Source organism: Chamaea fasciata, unplaced genomic scaffold (genome assembly GCF_029207755.1).
Source record: "Chamaea fasciata isolate MVZ Bird 193981 ecotype frontalis unplaced genomic scaffold, bChaFas1.0.hap1 SCAF_10, whole genome shotgun sequence".
Taxonomy (NCBI): Eukaryota; Metazoa; Chordata; class Aves; order Passeriformes; family Sylviidae; genus Chamaea; species Chamaea fasciata.
In genome coordinates, this window is record NW_027094095.1 from 11,112,036 (window position 1) to 11,130,283 (window position 18,248).

The following is an 18,248-nucleotide window of genomic DNA, read 5'->3' on the forward strand; positions in this document are numbered from 1 at the left end:
AGGGCTCTGCTGTACGGCGCACTCCTGCTACTGCATTTGCATGAGAAAGCAAGAGAGCCTGGTTGAAAGGCTGCACGTGCTAATTAGTTTGGGGAAATAGGAGGAGGCATTGCAGAAAAACTTCACATTCCTTGCACACAGTGCAGGTCATCTTGCATTTACATTAGTGCTCCTATGGTTGCAAGACGTCTCAAGTCTGAGAGACAGGGATGCTGTCCCAAACAGATTTTTAAATTGGTTTTCAAGAAGTCCAGAGTGAGTGTTTTTCTTGACAAACTGTTGACAGATCTGTAATTGTGGACATTAGGAGTGCTAGCATAAATCCCATACATGTGTTTCTAAATTACGAGTCCAAAATAACCTAATTCAGACTCATAACCTGTTCACAATGTAAAGAATTCTTCAGGATTCAGAAAGAAACCAATCTTTCAGTGAGTTTCACTTAATTTAGGAGCTTGTAATGAATAGGAAATTTTAATCTGTTTGAAATCTCCTTTCAAATGAGCTCTAGCTATAACCGATCCTTCTGACTAGCTGGGTATAGTTGGAGTGCCAACAGCTAGAAATACAAATGCACAGTGCTCTTCTGTCCTCACAAGAAACTTGAAATCTCTGTACTCTGGAACTCGGCCAGAAATGTTCATGCATGCCTTCTCCTCTCCTGACCTCAGCTGTCACAGTGGCCCCCAGCACCACACAGGAAAGCATCCTGGGTTTCCATCACACTTTATTTTGATCTATCAGGAAGATGAAGAATACAGTTTTTGAAACATACACAGTGTTGCAAGTGTCTTATCCATATTCCTACTACACGATGTGTACACATCACCACCCAGGAAACTGCTACAGACATTTTTTCGATGTAAGGGAAAGGGGGAAGTTTATGAATGACCTATTTTTCAAAAAGTGACCATACAGAATGCTGCTCACATTGCTCTCAGGGCTGAGAGAGAGATTTGGTAGGCCACTGTAGCATGGCGGAAACACTCCTCCCACATCCTGGACAAAGCTTCTACTTGGAAAATTGTACAGTGAAAATGAACCTGCAGCTGACAATTTAATCCATCTTATTTTTTTTTTACAATGCCTGTCCTTCCTTTACCTACTCCCATGGTGAACAGAGGCAAACTGAGGCACTGCAGTGAGAGACAGCAGTGTTTAACAGGACACAAAACACATCACCAGTCACGTATTTTCTCCCACTAGTTTCATGGTTGGGGCCTGTCCCTCTTTTTTCTACTTCTTTTACCCCTGAGTTCAGAAGTGAGTATGAGCAGCAACAGGCCTTCCCAAATGTCCTAAGGAGGAACCTCTAGGGTCGGTTTCTCAACATGCTTTATCTTTTGCTGACAAATTGGTGTCAGGGCCAGAACTTAATGAAGTCTTCAGAGAAAATTTTTCAGCAAACCTGGGGATCTCAAAGGTGTGGACCTGCAGTAAAACCAGAGCAATACAATTTATCTACTTTCACTTGTCATTTGAAGGGCTGAAAATTCAGCTTTGCAGCAAACTGTAAAATCACCTTTCTAGGTGCACCCACTTTATTATTTTTCAGGTTTCCTTACATTCCAGAAAAAGAGCCCAGGACACTAGCCTGGAGTAATTTGAAGTTTATCTCCCAGATATCTTCAAGCCTGAAAGCTTCTTGAACATCTCTGCTACACCCCTCAAGAAAATGACCTGAAAAAAGCTGTCCAAACACAGTATGTCTGTGATCCCATTTCACTCTGCACGGTGGAGCTGGATTCCTGACACCAGGTAGGTGCCACTCTTTTTCCAGAAGGACGGTAACAAAGTTTGCTCCCCTGTCTGTTGAAGAAACTCAGGAGAAACGATGTCTTCCCAAGGCACTTCATTTCCAGTGCTGGACTGGTGTTTCTGTCACCACAGAGGGTTCCCAGTGCCTGGTAGGACCTTTTATGGGATTGGCTCATGTACCACAGAATGATTTTGCTCCCCTCATTCACATGCAGGCAGGACAAGCAAATGGGCAGCACCTTACTGGGCTGGTGAAGATCAGGACAAGAGTTGAACAAAAAAGGGCTGTAAATTAGTTTTCCTGAGCATTGGCAATTTGGAGGGAAAATATAAACAACGTCTTGATTCTGGAGATATTAATGTAACTTGCCAAATTTGTTTTTTTCCACTGAAAAATATGTGGGCAGAAACGTTTTTCTTAATTCTAGGAGCCAAGAGATTTTTCTCCATATGAAAACAGATAAGGTTTTCAAAGGAATTGGTAGCACTCATCTCTTGGTAGAAAAACACCCACTTACTAAAAACCACAGGCCCATTGGCCATCTCAGTCCATAGACCAGGAACTGAATGCACAACTAAAATCAGTACTGTGCTGTCTGAGAGAATTTTATATATATATATATATATATATATATATATATATATATATATATTTATGTATAAGGAAAGAGAAGTTCCATCTGCTGCTGCTGCTGCTGAGCCAGGAGCTGGGGAGCACTGCCCTTACAGCACCCCAGAAACAGGGCTGGTTGCTCTGGCTCTGAAGGTCAGACCTCAGCTGGCCAGAATCAGCAGGAGGTCCAGATTCACTTGCATAAATACAGGCACTGATCCTTGAAAACTGCTGCTCTGAACTGCCTCATTTGCCCCAGGAGTAAAACAAGGCAACACAGGTAGTTGTGGCTGGTGAGGAGACACAAGTCCTACATGTCAGTCCAGCTTTGTTACTGAAAAAGTGTTACTTGCTCAGATGTGAAGGGACAAGGGCTCAATTTCCACTCAGTTAAACCTCTTGTTTAACTTGCATAAATGCACAGTGGGTCTAGTCACCTTCACTAGATGTATTTTCTGTCCTAAAATCTCATGTTGTAACGAACAGTCAAGAAATCCAGATGTGCTGTTACAGTGAGAGCGTTTTAAAGGGGCTGGCACGCTCTCAGGTCAGGACATTTCTGTCTCTTGGGTATTGTTTCATTGTTTAATGTCAAGGAACTTCGTTTTCTCAATATCATCGGGTAATTTTTATGAAACAGGTAGTTGGATACAAGTAAATACGAATGTGCAGCACCAATTCCTTTCTTCTGATTCCTGTTCTGCTTTTATACACAGGACCTGTGCAATTAGATTTTTATATTAAACAGGTTCCCTCTTTGAAAGCTTACTTAGCTTTCAAATTTAGATTTGAAAAAACATAGAAGGAATGAAATTAAATGTTTCTTTTGGATAGCACACTGACAAACAAAAGGAAATCCCATGCTGCAGGATATTGCAGTTATGGGCCACGAATGTTTAAGCAGCAGTTACTGCCATCCAGAGGAGAAAAGCCATAAGCTGTCGTATTTCATTATTTTTAAGCACAGAGAAGTAGACCTAAATGGTTGATTCATTTTATTTCATATTAAGGAATCAAAGAATAGAGGAATATTATAAATGTACCCAGAGGTATCGGGGGGGCGGGGGGGGGGGGGGGGTGTTGATGTAGATATTTATGAAATTTTGTTTTTTATGAAACAAAGCTCAGAGCAACACTGGGAAAGCACGGTCAAAAACACATCCATAGATGAAAAAGCACCAGGTCAGGGCCAAATTTATTTCCCTCTCTTCACTTGAGAAATTTACGGAGGAGGTTTCAGAAATACCTGTGCTAGGTTTCAAGCGTCGTACACAATCCAAAAAGTGGAAAGGAGACGTGTATCCTGTGCCACTCGTGTCCCAGACCTGTGGCGACACACAGGCAGAGGGTGCCCCTTGTCCCGGGAGCTCGGTGAGGGTGGGGATGCTGCAACGGCTGGCCGGGAGGCGACAGGAAACTCCCGGGACCCCCCAGGCGGCTAAATCAGGGCACTGGGAGATGCCGAGGGCTGGAGGGATTGTTCACAACTCTTAAAAGCCGAGCTGGCAAAGAACCCCGTGTGTCCGGCTCGGAAAAAAGAGTCCCTGCCTCTTCAGCCCCCCTTTCCCCCCAACACCGACAAAAGCACAGTAGGAAACAAGTCATGTGGGGAAATAGAAAAGGGGAGAATGGGAAGTTCAGCAAGCATGTCCCTGAAAGTGAACAAAAATAGAAGTTCTGAGCTGCAGGAGAAAAGAAAATATGAGTGGAAAAAAATATATGTTTGAATTTAGTGTCTTTTTTGGACAACCTATGGCCAATCATGAACTGTAGAAAATCCAAGAATGGCAGTTTATTTTGCGCAAAAATCAGTAATGAAAATCTTCCCAGGGCAGGGCTTTTAAAATATCTTATAGAAACCGTAGCTCAGGATCCTTCTAAACTTTACCGCTTCAATACCTTTTTTTTTTTCATCGGGAATGAAGGTCCCGGTGCTCGTGTCCTCACGCCCACGCTGGATGCGAGCAGCGGATGCAGCCATTCCCGTTCCCGCTGTTCCCGGGCGCTTCCTGAGGGGGCCGCGCGGGCCGGCGGCGCCCCCTGCCGGCCGTGCCCACCGCACCGCTCCCACCGCGGCACGGGACGGGAATGGATGGACACGGCGGGGACAGACGGGACGGGAATGGATGGACACGGCGGGGACAGACGGGACGGGAATGGATGGACACGGCGGGGACAGACGGGACGGGAATGGATGGACACGGCGGGGACAGACGGGACGGGAATGGATGGACACGGCGGGGACAGACGGGACGGGAATGGATGGACACGGCGGGGACAGACGGGACGGGCACGGCGGGAGCCGCGCTGCGCCGCCGGTAGCGGCGGGTTTGTGTCCGAAGCGAAGCAGAAGGCGGGTGCCCTGGGCCCGGGCGGGCCGGCGGGCGCTGCCCGTACCTGCGCAGAGCCGGGGAAGCGCGGCTTTGGCCGGAGCCGTGGCGTCCCAGCGGAGACGCCTGAACTCCCGGAGTTAAGCTGCAGCACCTGTGGTTACTCTGTCAGTGTGCTGCTGAGCAGCGGGGTGTGCTGGCCCTCCAAAAGATCATCAGAAGGAAGGGGCGCTTCAGGGGGAGAAATTTCCCCATCAGAGGTTAGCTCTCTTGAATTTTAGACCATGTATTAAGACACCTGCTTAGCTTTCCCAATTTGATTTTGCCCACAAGGGTAGCAGACATCTACCCCTGGGAGCAGAGCAGAGCCCGGATCCTCTGCGAATGCAACCACCTATTCTCAGAGGCATCCTCATGCTTCATATGCAAACACAGTGCCCAACCCGGTTAAACAAATTAATTCTTTCCTCTAGGGGCTCTGCTTAATGGAGGGATTTCCAGAAGACCCCAAGCCTAAGCCCAATGATATGCTTGCCCTACCCCAGATTTATTTGTTGAGGTAGGAGGGAGGTAAAAAGCACTGAGCCTTCAATTTCAGTAAGTTATGTGCCCGATGACCTGCTGTAGGAAGAACTATTGATCTCTGCTTATAACTCCTTTTAAGAGTCCTGTACATATTGACAGTCATGGAACACCCCACATTTAAGTACTAGGAGTGCCAAAGACAACCAAGCAAATATTTTAGCTTGCTGTCTGCAGACTTACCTTCTGGCAAAATATTTCTTGTTCGATTGTTTCCAATGACATGTAAGAAAGCTGGTTTTATTAGTTTACAGCCATTCAAAATAATAAAACATTCCAAGAAAATGGTTTAGGGTTTTAAAACAGGTTATGTTACCTTCTCCTCCTGTATAATGCTGAAACTTGAGGGGAAGGGAGAGCCTCTCCATTACAAAATAGTTTGTAATAGTTGTCAATAACATTCATAGTCCATTAAAAAGTCCATCAGAATATCTAGTTGATTTCACTCAACTATCCAGCCCACAGAAATTTAACAAAGTTGGTACTGAGACAGGACAAGCCCCATGGTTTTTGCCATTGTACCAGTTACCTTCAGTACAGCATAATTTCATCTCCAGCTCCATCACAAGATGATTTATTTCAATAGTGTATGAGGAGAAACTGCCCTTAGAGGCAACAGATTACCCTAGAACAGCAGCATCCCAGAAAAGCAGAGCACAAATCACTAACTATTGTTTCCAATTAGAAAGAAAGAAAGAAAGGAAAAAAAAAAAAAAAAAAAAAAAAAAAAAAAAAAAAAAAAGGCATCAGGAAGAGCCACATTTTACATACCTAAAATGGTCTATTTCAAGTGGTCTATTTTTTAAACGTTATAATCCAAACAAAGCGAAACTGATTTTAGAAATCTGTTTTAAAAGCTGAAATAAGCATTGCTGAGGTGTATGGGCCAGTACCCAAAACATTGGATATACTTTTCCACCACATTCATCAAGCCAAATCCATGTAAACTTTGAACAAGTTTGGCAAGAGCCATAGTGGTTTTGTTCTTACCGTCATAATGGAAGAAGTCTCTTGTGCATTGGCCATCCCTTTGTAATGGGCAATGTCACTGTGGTAAAACATGTTTGTATGTCTTAAGACAATCAGGAATCAAGGCAATTCTTTGAAGACAATTTATGGTAATCTCATGAGTGTTTGTTAAGCTGCCTGGTCTGCATAGCTGCCTACATGGGGAGGTGCCAGTGAGAGCAGGCACTATTAGGTGCTGCCAAATGAAATCATCACCTGCTTTCATGCCCCTTCCCAAAGCCTGCTCCTCACAGGCAGCCTTCGGCACATAAATGGATGCATCATCTTGCCAGCTCAGAGGGTGACAGTGAAATTAGAGACCTTCTCTGCTCAATGGAACAATTTAGTCATTAGAGACAGGAAATCACTTTGTGTTGGGAAGCAGTACTGGGTAAATCTCAACCAGTTTCCAGAGTAGTCAGGGGCTCAGGTTGCAGCAGGAATGATGTGATGATGACAGGCAGGAAGCAGAACAGGACAAGTTCCAGCAAGAACTCCACAGAATGTAATAGCAAATGTTGCTCTTGGTGTAGATCTTTAATAGGTCATTCAAAAAAAATATACCAAGATTCATTCTACAAATACAATAAACTCCTAGGAGTGTTTCTATAGAATTCTATTCAATGTGGTAGGATTTTCCTATACAAATACTTGTCTGTGCCCTGCATCAATCATCCTGAGCACAGTTCTGCAGAAGTATCTGCACAAATAACGATGCCAAGGAGGAGATACAGAGAAGCAGAAGTTCTTTTCCTCTCCCACCTTCATCAACTGCAGTATCTCACTATCAGTGAAAGCTGGCAGAAGGACCAGTGACAAGTTGCCCAAAGATAAGGAAGACACAGACTGCTGAGGAGAACTTTGAGGAGTATCTCCTGTGAAGGATCTGCACCAGAGTTGACTTAGATTCCTCGTTGTCAAGGCAGAGGCTAAACTAGAGTGGTGTCAAGTCTATTTTTATGATACTAAGATCTCCCTGGGAATTTATGAGACTCTTTGGATTTAAATTATCTCTTCAGGATGTGTGGGTTATAGATCAGTCATTTTAAGCCAGATGACCTCAGTCACCTTCAGTGACAAGTAAACTCAACTTAAAGTGAAAGGATCCCTAGGGTCAGTGGTTTCTGAAGGCTGTGTGTGTGTGTGCACTATCAGAATACTCAAATAAGAGAAGCATGATGCAAAGTGAGGGCATTCCCTTGCAGCAGTGCTGCGGACACAAAACACTACACTAATGAAAGAACCATTGACATTTCATTCTGGAACCATTAATGCTTCCCAAATGGTCCAGAATTAAGTGGAATTAAATTCAATGGTGAATCTCACTTTATGTGAGGATACAAGGCACTAATAGAAATTACCTGTTGAGTGAAAAAGGAGCTAAGCAGTATTTGAGGCATTTGGGTTACTCATAGCAGACTTTAACAATTGTCTGAAAAGGTGCTGCCTTTTAGACTGCTCATTATAATCTACCTGTAGAGCTTCCTAATTTTCGTATCTGTTTTACATGCAAGAACTTCCATGTCAAGCTGAAATGCTTCCCTCTAATATTCAGGGCAGGTTCATTAAATTCACAACAGCAGTCAAGGGTGAGAAAGCCACTTGTCCAACTCAGCCTGCCCGTCAATCCACCTGCAGCTCTCCTGTGTATCTGCTGGGCAAGGAAGTGTTCCAGTGTTTCCAGTGGCTTTGTGAGGCAGCAAAGTGCCAGGAATGTTAGAGAGATTGTGGAAGGCAGTAAACCACACAATGTGTTTCTGGAGTGAGTTTTCTAAATAGTTTATGATTTTAAAACTTGGAGCTCCAGCCCCATTGCAATTTAAGCATTTGTAGCAATTCTGAACAATAGAGGAATTAGGAGATCCTGGATTCTATTACAGGAGAGTTCTTTGATGCCCTTTTCAGACACTATCCAGATACTCCATCTGAAGCTTTCATTTAGAGTAAATACTACAAAGGATCAACTGTTTGAAAGAAATTAAAAGGATGGAACATTTTCTTGGCTGTTAGACATCTGAGAAATCCAGAAGTGGAGGATGCCAAACTATCTGTCATATGTGTACTTCCTGTAGCCTTACTCTCCTGAATGAAATGTGGTTACCACAAAGGATATTTGCAGTTGGGAAGGAGAGATCAACTAGATTTGGCTTTCCTAAATGTGGCCTGTCTCTTAGAAAGTGTTTTACAGTTTCTATTACAAATTTAAAGGAAAGGTTTTCTCATTAACAATTGTCAAGTTACATTTTCAGCACAGAAAAATTGAGGATATTGGGGTAAGTTCCAAGCCACCATTTTAGAGTTTTAGGCAAGCACTTCCATCAGCTGATTGGAATGACACCACAGGCACCCAGTATACTTACAGGACCATTTACGAATGTGTTTCTGTTTAATCAATCCCTGAAGTAAAAACGAATAAATAATCAAAGTACATTTACATACACAATTACAAAATATATGTTTTAGAAGCTATTATAAATAGTAAATATGTGATTCCAATCTTTAAAAAAATAAGACAGAAGTTGCATTTCATTAAAATTTAATAACAGTAAGGGAAACTTTTCTGATTTCTTTAGGTCAGTTTTCTAATCATAGATAATTTAGGCTGAAAGAAACTTCTGTCGGTAATCCTATCCCCTTCTCAATGCAGGTCTCATTACTTCAGGTGGCTCACACTGTGTCCAGTCCAGCTGAACCCTCCATCCAAAGACAGATTCCGCAAGTTCTGCTGAGTGCTGATTGCTGCAATGCATTGGTAAGAAAGCAGTCCTCATGCCAAACTTTCTCCACTTTTCTGAACACAATAGGATATGTTCTACTTCTATCAGAGGACGTCCTCACTAAACTTTCTGGGTTGTATATAATTCCTTTCAAGAATCAGATAACAGAACTTTGTATGTGGGGGAACTGACAGGTGTCCAGAGGTGCCTCCTCCATTTAGGCATTCAGGACCCCACTGTGGAAGGGATTTCATCAGCGGAGCAGGATTCAAAAGTTAGCATAGTAAGTAAAATCTTTCCATTACTTTGTGATTTACAGCTGGTTTGTTCCCTTGTTTAAAAAATTAGCTGGTTTTCATACCAGTTAAATCTCTTGTGGGCATACTGGGGAGGTGATAAAAATCTGAGAATTGTCACTATTACCAGTATTTTAAAATGGTTCCTTATAAAGAGTGCAATGATTTGACTAATATCTTTTAACAAATTCTGGAAGCTCTAACATCCCTGCTAGAACCACTGGTAGCCTTTCCCAGTGTGCAAATCCCCTGTGAGTTCACAGCCCCTGTGCAGAACTGGGGAGCAGAGCTCTTGCCTCATTCTTCTTGACCTGTTCTACCTCCTTCAGCTTCCATCCCTCTTCTGTGCCGAGCTCAGGCCAGGAGAGCCAAGGAAGCACTAGTGAGTATCCTTGTGGCAAAGTGCTGCTTTCAGAAACATGCATCAAAGCCACAGTTGATCCCTTCTGTTTGGTCCCAGTTACTTGCAGAGGGACGTCTGGATCCAGACAAGTGCTGGGAGCCTCTTCTTCCACCTTCCTGAAAGTCAGGGCTGCAGCAGGTCACATCTCCTGCCAGAAGTGAACATGGGGCATTTGGTTTAAGTTGGGAAGCTGATAGTGTTGAACTCATCTATTTGAATAAACCAGCTGGCTGTCCGCTTGCCGTCTCTGATGTAAATCTCTATGGTATTGTGAAACTTTATTTATTTTAAGCTCGCAATATTTACCAAAGCAAACCAAAAGGGTTCTTTCTAACTTCTATAGCATGTTTTCTACTGAGTTATTTGTTGGAATGATATGTTCATGTATAATTAACTGTGGCTTGCTTAAACCTTTGCAGTTGGTAGCTTAATATATATTTTGTTGTGCGTTGAGTACAAAGGCTATATTATGCTTTTGTTGGCATCCTTGCTTGTTAGAATGCCAACTGCATAATTTTGTTCTCTGCTATATGTCAGAATTCAAGTGCCGAGGGCTGAACAGGTGGTGCTGGGATAAAGTTCTGGCAAATCAAATAGGTAATGTGGTTATTTCTTTTGTCAAATTATAATTGAAAACAGAGACAAGTAAAATGAAACTCACATTTTCCTGGTGCAAAAGAGAGACTAGAATTAAACTCAAATCAGTTTCCATGACAAATATACATTACTACTGGAGCTTGGTCTGTAAATAAACATGCAACACCTTAGTTTTGATGTAGAATGATTTGTTCTCTGTAAATTTAAACCTTGAGCATCAGTGTTTAAACAATAACAGAAGGCTGGAGTCCTCCATGAATCTTCTGTCTTTCTTGTACATATTTAGGAGAAAATGTGCCAAAAGCTTCAGAAAAACTTTGAAAAGATGTAAATCTGACAAGTCAGAGAATTTGAGACAATCTGTAATACATAACTCAAATGTTTAACATCAAGAGTTTCCTGCCATATCGTTTTCTAATCATTGCTATATCCATGCTCCCAGAAGAAAATGATAAATACACTGGAAATTCCAGTGAATGTACTGAATGAGGTGCTGCTCATTTTATGCTTGACTTGGATAATGTTTATTAATCCTAAAATCATAAAAATGGGATAAAGCCTTCTATAACAAAAATGTAACAAATCATATATGCATAGCTTGGTTTTCCAAAATTTCACAGAAAATGGCCCATGCATTTCCAGGACTATCCATTTTACTATTGTGGCTGATCTTTTTGCACCAAGATGTTTTTATTTTCCTCTGAGGACCTATCCAAATCTAAGTAATCTTATGTACAGTTCTGATGATCATCATGGTTTTATTTAGTTTTCCATTCCTCCTAATTTAAACACATTTCTCCTAAACTATACATTTCTCAACCCAAAGTTTTGTTTTGTCAGCTTGGAACCTGTGATTCACTGGAGCAGCTTCCTGCAGTGGCCTCCAGTTCCTTAGGCTGTCACAAACATCTTCATGATCTTTATGCCCCTTTCAAGCTCTTATTTAACTCAAGGTGCTGCCTTTGTCTGGGACCAGGTGGTGCATCCTCTTCTTTCAGTAAGTCATTCCTAAGTGATAAGGAACTAAGCAGCACGGACAAGGGGTATCACATCAATCCAGAAACATTGTTACTTTCACCTTTTTGCATACCATGGTGACTCTGGTTTTGTCCTGGCAGAATGCACACGTTTCTCTCCCAGGCTGCGGCTGAGGTGCTGAGTGCCAGGGCTGTGCTCAGGGGATGGGTCACACCTCACAGAGCACAGCCTGAGAAACTCCTGAATATGGCATCAGAAACTGCTGGATGTGACAGATCACAGGGTAAGAAGCTGACAAATGTACACATGGTGCTGTGAGAAATTCCCAGGTGGTTAAGGAAGAGTTATATGAGAAACAGCTGAATTACAGAGAAAGGTGGGGTTCTGTCCTAGGTTTGTTTTGGGATTTGGGATAGTGCAAGGCCAACAGTACTGGGTAACCACATCAGCTTACAACCCATACAAGGCTGAGAACACCTTGAAATGGTATCAACAGTCACAAAATTCAAATTCAACATCTACAGAAGTTGAAAATGGAAAAGAGAGTAACTGGATTCATAGAGGGATAATAAATCCATGAATCTTTTAGCTGTTGCTTTTGGCTAGTCATCAGTTTAATTTCTTCACACTTTTCAGTATGAAGATACTTGGGAACAAGAAGATATTTACTGAGAATAAAGATTCCTGTTCAACATAACCCTCTTCACAGTCCCACACTTGGACTGACCCTGTTTCAGCTTGGTCAGCCCAGGAAAGCTGCACCCAGTCGTCGCAGGGTTTTATCTGTAGCTTCATTGCAAGGAACTGGCTCAGAAGGTACAAATTATATTACAGCCAAAGTATTATTAAATTCTTTACCCCTTTAAAAATCCTTTTCCTGCACTACTGCATTTCTATACTGACCTGAAACATGCCATGAAGACAGATGCCCAGTCTCTATGATTTCTCATAGATGTTCAGTACATAAGAAAAAGTGTTCTGGCTTTACTTTTTTGTCTTTTAAATAACTGTCTTGAATATTTATCTTCTAGATCAGGTAGCTTTTTAGAAAAGAAACAGCTGAGAAGCAGATAATGTGCCCCTTTCATTGACAAAAGATTTATGTCTTGCCTGGAAGGACTTGATACTTTGAGGGCTCACAGCTGACGTGGTCAAACACAAGTAGCATGTACTGCAGTGTTTATCCAGGGGAACCAAGACTGCTGCTCCCACACTTCTTTTGTGTGAAATTGAATCAGCCACATTGAAAATGGCAAAGATTTAAAAACATGATAAAAATTCTATTAGGAAGAGGGGAAGAGAGGCTCAGAAGCATTTTTAATCAATGAGTACTGTGCAGAAATGAGTAGGGTATGCATGAACACTTCTTGTGGCCTTCTGTAGGAGCCCTCTGTGTGCTTGCCAGGCACCCTCTCCCCATGGGAAGGGGTGAGGAGTTCAGCCACAGTGCCAACCACCCTTCCCCACAGCTGTCACAACCACTGCACTTCTGCTCTAGCACTTGTATCATTGAATTCCATGCTGAGCCACAGTGAGAAGGGAAAGAGAATGAAATGTGTTCTTAGGTGCCTCTTTGCCATGGACTGCATGTATCTCGAGGTCACTGACTGCTCAGAGAAAAGTCTTATCAGCATTTCTGCACAACTTTTTAGTCAATGTATTAGAAAAAACAAACCACTACTATTTTTTTCTTTAAGCAGGGGTTGAGAAAGGTAGACTAAAATAGTAAAATTCTGCATTTCCCATGAGATCCTTAATTTTCACCAAGTATAATATGACAGTTTCCACCAGCTTTGCCACAGCTCAACTGAAGCAGAAGGAATAAATGTCTTTTAGTGTGTGGTGCTTGTACTCAGATGAGCTTTCAAGGGAAACCAGAATAAGGGGCAAGGGATTGGGTGTACCTTCATTTCCTGAAGTGAGCAGCTAAACCTGTAGGTTTTCCCATTCCCTGCCCCTCATTCTCCTGCCAGTCCAGACTGGTCTACCCACAGAAGTGCTACTGATGGCAGCATAAACTGAGTATTGGAAAGCACAGGTAGAATTTGCCCCAGAGGAAATTAACCATGAATTGGCTTAAAAACCACCTCCCATCTAATATAAATAATGCTAATATCTTCAGAAGTATTACTGTTATCCTGGAACTGAGAAAAGAAAAAAAATTGAATAGTCAGGAAATTAATTTTCTTATGTGCTGGAAAGCCTAAAGGTTAATGCACAACAAGATGGCCACAGACCTGGAGGCCAATTCTTCTTTAGACAGTATTCTGCATTGCACCAGGCAAGTCACCATGGCTTTTTTTCAATAATTTCATCCATATAATGAGAATGAACCTACATGACTCCCATTCCAGTGAGGATGGTAGAGCTCATCTAACTTGGTTGTGAAATGAGACTGCTCAGATAGAAACAAGCTGCTGAAATTGAAATTATTCATATTACTCCGTGCTGTTCCATTACAGAAAAATGGCAGATTCTTCTGTGGTACTTAGGAACAGATAAACAGCAAAGCAAACTTTTCTGGTTTTATGTTGTTATAAATTTGAATAGGATCTACCTTTTGCCCTTTCACATACTGCATTTGATTAATTGTGATGCAATATCTGTTTTATATGGATCTCTTAGAAAGAGCCTACATTATGTTAAATTTTTTTGAAAAGAACAAAAAAGGTTTTATCTGTGTAGTTGTTTGCTGTTGTTTTCTGTGAAAGCACATAATGAAACACAGATACTTGGAGAAATGTGGGAGATGGGGCTTAGTATGTGTGTGTGTGTGTGTGTGTGAATAGTGTTTGAACCTGCAACCAGATTTCAATTTTTTCTTGAGTTTGCATACAAAAATATGTAAATATTTGGACTAAAAATAGCATCTCTCTGTGTTATTAAAAAATAGGAGGGTAAAAAACAAATCCTCCAGAACAAGAGTATAGTGGGCATTATTTCTCCTCTCTCCCAGCAGTCTTGCAGCCCAGAAATAAAGACTTTGAATTATATTTTCATCTCAGTTCTATGTAGCAGATTTTAGCCACTCAAATCCCTTTTTCCATTAGCATGAGTTAAGCTGCTCAGGCTTTGTCCATGGATGCTGCCCTACTTTTGTCACTGTCTCTTTGAGCCTTCAGTTCAGTCCCCTGCTCTGGACTTCCAGGTAGATGAACCTCACAGGGCTCAGGCCGGCTGCAGCATCACTCCCAGGCTGAAGCTGCTGTGGCTCTCCAACCTGTGGCACATTTAACACTTCCTTTTCCCTCCAGGTCAGCACAACTTCTGGGATCCCAACCCTGGCAAGGGCTTCTGCGTGCAGCCAGCCCAGGCCAGCAGTGCCCCATTGCTGGCACTGAGAGGGCTCCCAGCACACCTGCCCCTGTTGCTCAGGTCCAGAAATCAGCTGGGGAACAGGCTGGGAACCACTCTGGGCACACCTGTCTGTGTGCATTCTGCCAGCCCAGCCTGCACAGAGCTTCCCCTTTTCTTCTTCTTGTTCTTGGATACCTGCATAGGGCAGGATGCTTTTTAAGTACTTCTTCACTTGTCCTTCTGAACCACCCTCTCTATTGTCCTTTCAATTATTTCATCTTTGTTTCTTTCTACTGCAAGTAGTCTCAGGACAGAGGACTTGATCTTTAGCATTAGGCAACCTAAAATGGCAATGCCTACCCTGAATTGTCTGGTTTCCAATGACAGTCACAGTGACAGGCATTGCCTTGTACCACATGCCAAAATTTCAAAACATCGCAAGAGAAGGGCTTGATACCTTACTGAAATCTATTTCAGCCTTTTTTATGCTTTTATTATGATTAATGGATGAAACAAAACCATTTGTAATGCATTTATTATCACAAACAATATTGAAAGTAATTTGACCCCTACAGTACTTTCTTTTTTTAATAATACTATACAGTGGCAAAAAGGCTATGAAATCCTGTGCAGAGATCTTTATCTTAGTTGAACTGGTTGAAATATAGACAATGGAAATGCTCTGGGTTGACACTGGTATAATAGGAAGCAGCATATGACCTGCTCTTCTGAGCAATGTGCTGTCACCACAAACTACATCCCCATACATACCCAACGTATAAAAAGTTTATTTGTCAGCCTGCTCCTGTGAGCTCTTTATTTATGGCTACTTTATCATCTGAAATAAGCCATGTTTTTCATGATTAGAAACATAACACTCTGGCAAAATCTGAAGTTGTAGAGGAGAATGTGAATGCTTTTATTATGAAGTCATTTTGCTGTGAGCACTGGAGAAATCAGATGGTGCCACTCTCTGTTACTCAACTAGCAGGTCAAGTGTGATATAAAGACATGGAGTTTAGAAAACCTCTCCTGACAGATTGTGGTTCACCAGAGGACTAAATTGCTGTTTCTCCCAGGACTTGAAAAGTTGGGAACTCTAGTATTTTTGTCTGCATTTGTGCACAGCCCTTCCCTGGCCATTGCTGTCCCTTGGAGGGTTCTCTCACAGCCGCCAGGGGAGAGGAGAGGATAGGATAGGATAGCATTGTGTGCCATTTACTACAGTGTGTACCAACCATGTAGCTCTGCAGAGATGCTCCAAGAGCTGCCCTGAGGAGTGAGAGTTGAGTAAGACACTGACTGACATACCTGAATGCCACTACCTCTTACTGCTCACGTACATTCAGCAGAGCGAAGCTGCCAACTTTCTAAGTGTAAGGAAAAGAATTATGTCCTGACATTGTCATTCTCAAATTCAAATCCTCACAGGTGGATAAAGTAAAAAAATATCAGGCTTGGCAGCAATTTACCTTAAAATGGCAAAGTTAAGTAGAAAAAAAAAAAAAAGCACAGCTAGCACAATCCATGTGGAGTCTGCTTAAAGGCACAATAAGGATCCAGTTTAAATGTATACCATTAATTAGTCTCTTCAAATAACAAAAGTAGTTACCATGTCTAAAGGGCAGAGAACACACCTATCAGGAGAAAAAAGCCATCTCTCAAAGAGTAAGTCCTTTTCTGTGGAGAAAAGTAGATAAGAGACTTGACTTGGAGAAGTTGTCTGAGACCACCATAAATAGGCCCACGGCATTTTGAAGAGTGACTTGCTAAACATACAAACCTAATAACTGCATTCACTTACCTCAGCCTAGAAGGTAATTGGTGAACTGATGGTGCTGACACAGCAGAGGTGCAAAAGGAGCAGTTCTGGAAGAGAAAGCCATTGTAGGAAACCTGAATGTGTTATTTGCATCAATAATCAGTAAGGGAGGACAGCAAGGTTCCTATATGAGACCAAAAGCGTTTCCAGGACTGCATCAGATCAAAGTGTCAAAAAAATATTACACTTGGAAGAGAGGGGATTCCCTTAAATATGAAATGCCCGGTAACAGCTCAGTGTAATCAATTATTTGCACTGACCTCACTTCCATAGACAAGGAAAAAGAAGATGAAAATATGTGAGAAAGGCTCAGAGGTGACCCTGGGACCTAGGGACCAGTAAACCAGAAGTGCTGGAGCAAACAAACTGGTAGAAGCTATAAAAAAGAATCAAATTAATGTGGGGAAAAATATGTCCCTCAGAGAGGGGTTGACCTGACTGTTGTAGAAGAATTCATCCCCCCCCACACCTGCTGGAGTCCCATGGAGGGATCAGCCTGTTTATTTTTGTGAGGAAACCCCAGCAGCCCAGTTCAGTGTGCACCTTCCAAGGCACAACTCTGTCCTGGCTGCCTTATTGAGTGACCCAGCAGTGTTAGAGCCATCAAAATCTGCTGCACTTATAACTAATATTACAGAACTTTGCTTTTCTTGTTGGATGGTACCGAATTCACTGTACTTCTGACTTCTTCTGAAAGCTGCAAGCCAAACCTCCTATGTATCGATTAGACTGTGAAAATGTACTGCTGGAGTTACCTATGGATTCTAACTTAATGAAAAATTGCTTGCATGCTGTAGAGAGACATAACAGAATGTTATTGCCATTGTTCATCCTTTGGAATTTGGTCTGAGAGGCTAAGCTTGTTAATCAGCAGTTTGTCCTGCTTGTACTTGTGAGCACTCAGAGCCAAGAGTGAATTTCCTCTCCATGCTTTTGCACTGGAAGCTTTGCCAAAGGTCTTTTGTTCACTGTGTCAGTCAGCTGTGCTCTTGCCTTAGCTGTGCCAGTAACTCATGTCTGGAGATTATTCATTCTGCTCTGGTGCAATGAGCAGCGTGTCAGCCTGGAGCTGGTGGAGACGCTGGGTCTTGCCTACACCCAGCTCAGGTCTGGGGACAGCAAATGGGATTCTGGACCTTTTTTCAAGTGCCCTGCAGCCCTGAACAAAGGGATTTTGAAGGTGTGCTAAGACTGTCAAAATGCTAATTTTGGACACAAAGTACAAGGTATATAACAACTCATGTTGTCTGAGTGCTCCTGTTGTGCAAGATTTGATCTCATTATGAGATTTGTTCAAAGAGGTTTGTTTGAGATTTGTTTGATGTCTTGTTTTACTCCCTTTCTCAGAAAAAAAATAATAGAAAAGCATGAAAGAAAACTCAGTTAAGGCAAAATTTCCAGAATTTAAGAAAAAAAAGATTAAACCATCATTGAATCAATCACATCAATTAAACAATCACAGAATGGTCTGGGTTGGAAAGTACCTAAAAGGGGCATCTTCAGTTATATCAGGCTGCTCAGAGTCCTGTCCATCCTGTCCTTGAATGGATCCAGATCTCCAGGTATGTGTTTGAAATACTACTCACCCTTCCCATGTTCACCCAGCTCAACGCAAAGTCCTGCAAATGAAAAAAAAAATAAATTGACATCCCAAAAAATATAGACACAGGCTGATGCCTTCATCTCCTAAAGGATTTTGATGTCCTGTTTAAAGCAAAGATAAGGTTGTTTTCATTAGCTGTTGAAAGTTTGGATGAAAACATTGTGGTACTTCATTTTTCTTGGGGCTTTTTTTCCTTTTTTTTTTTTTTCTGTTTCGTTGTTTTTCAGGGTTTTTTTCACAAAGC

The 18,248-nt window shown here is 42.1% G+C and overlaps 1 long non-coding RNA gene across 4 annotated transcripts in view; it reads left to right on the forward strand.

The window, feature by feature from the left end:
* The window catches only part of LOC136294508 (uncharacterized), a 245,813-nt gene extending 236,628 nt beyond the window's left edge, over positions 1-9,185 (forward strand). For all 4 annotated transcript variants that reach the window (XR_010722433.1, XR_010722430.1, XR_010722431.1 and 1 more), the window contains 2 exons: positions 1,556-1,758; positions 8,939-9,185. This is a non-coding gene — a long non-coding RNA (uncharacterized lncRNA). The remainder of the gene's footprint in view (positions 1-1,555; positions 1,759-8,938) is intronic.
* Positions 9,186-18,248: the final 9,063 nt, after the last annotated feature.